A 2,008-nucleotide genomic window follows, 5' to 3' on the forward strand; every position below is an offset into this window, starting at 1 on the left:
TAGATTTTTCCAATTCCTTAGTCGCTTTTTTTTTCTTCTTCTTCTTATTATTATTATTCTTTTTCCTTTAATTCCTTCGTTTCTTCGTCGACTGTGGTATCTCTTTTTTTTTTTTTTTTTTTTTTTTGCAATATGAAGTTGGCAGTTTTCGTTACATCGCGATTCGAACTCACATGGTCTTGTCGTGTGCACGCTCGTGGCTTTGTTTTTTTTTTTTTTTTTTTTTTTTGCAATATGAAGTTGGCAGTTTTCGTTACATCGCGATTCGAACTCACATGGTCTTGTCGTGTGCACGCTCGTGGCTTTGTTTTTTTTTTTTTTTTTTTTTTTTTTTTTTCCCCCTTCACGAAGATGACCACTATGATCGAGCCACGATGCAAGCGATCTAAAAATCTCTCCCCCTTGGTCGTTCTATTAGAAAATACTTTGCGCTCTCGATAGGAACATTTTTTTTTTTCTTCCCCCTGTGTGCTGCATGCTCTACCCTCCCCCGACTATCAATAGTCAAACAATGAGAAACAAGATCAATGCTACTGTCTTTTTTGCATTGTATATATATATATATATATATACGAGAAACAACGTTGGTTACGAAATGAAAAAAATTCCGTGCGACATCGAAGCGCACGCTTCGATCGAGGAGCTTCTTCGTTTTTGAGCAATTACGCGTTTCCCGAACTTGTAACGAGCGACGAGGTATTCGGGTATGCTCGAACGATCGTCCAAGATCAATGAGAAATCAATGTTTGCTTCACTACGTAATTATTTTTAGAATCGTTCTCGATCTTGCGGCCGATCGTTCGGCAATTCCGCGACGAATTTCTCTTTGAACGACGCGAAAAAAAAAAAGAATCGTGAGAACACGCGTACGTACGAGATACGCGTTTCGTGGATTCATCGTGGATCACGATGATGGTCGTCTTCGTGTTTTTCTTTTTTTCTTTTTTTTTTTTTTTTCTTTTTTTTTTTTCTTCTTTTCACTTTTTTGTGTGCACGATTCTCGATCGATTCGTCGATTTTTGGAAAATACTCTCGCTCGCCGCGTATCAATCATTTCATAATTATCATTTCCTTCTATGTATGATTGTAAATATTCTCTCTCTCTCTCTCTCTCTCTTTCTTTCTCATACACACTCTCTCTCTCTTTCTCTCTTTCTCACTGTATTCCTCTCTTTCACACTGATTTTACATTTTATTCCAAATTAATTTCATTCAACCACCGAACGAACGTACGTACGTCTCGCTTCTTCGATCCTTCCGACGTGCCTCCAGTCTCTACTTTTTTTTTTTGTTTTTCCCCTATACTTTTAAAAGTGATTTACCTAAATATGTGCGAACAGTCACATTTTCGTGTGCACTACATTTGCGTATATATATTTATATATATATATATATATAATATGTATATATATATATATATGTATATATATAATATATATATATATATATATATATATATATATATATATATATATATATATATATATATATATATATATATATATATATATATATATATATATATATATATATATATATATATATATATATATATATATATATATATATATATATATATATATATATATATATATATATATATATATATATATATATATATATATATATATATATATATATATATATATATATATATATATATATATATATATATATATATATATATATATATATATATATATATATATATATATATATATATATATATATATATATATATATATATATATATATATATATATATATATATATATATATATTACTTCGCAGTAGGCACTCTCTGTTTTTTTTTTTTTTTTTTTTTTTTTTTTTTTTTTTTTTTTACAATCTCGTTCGAGTGCCGAGATGCCCGCGCGCGCGCGTCGATGGTGCTCACTGGTGATTAAACGACGTCGTCTCATTTCTCGGTAATATATATATATAATAATATACGCGGTAATTATTTATATCTATATATATATATATATAAATATATATATATATATAT

This window comes from Apis dorsata, unplaced genomic scaffold, assembly GCF_000469605.1.
Source record: "Apis dorsata unplaced genomic scaffold, Apis dorsata 1.3 scaffold_382, whole genome shotgun sequence".
Classification (NCBI taxonomy): Eukaryota; Metazoa; Arthropoda; class Insecta; order Hymenoptera; family Apidae; genus Apis; species Apis dorsata.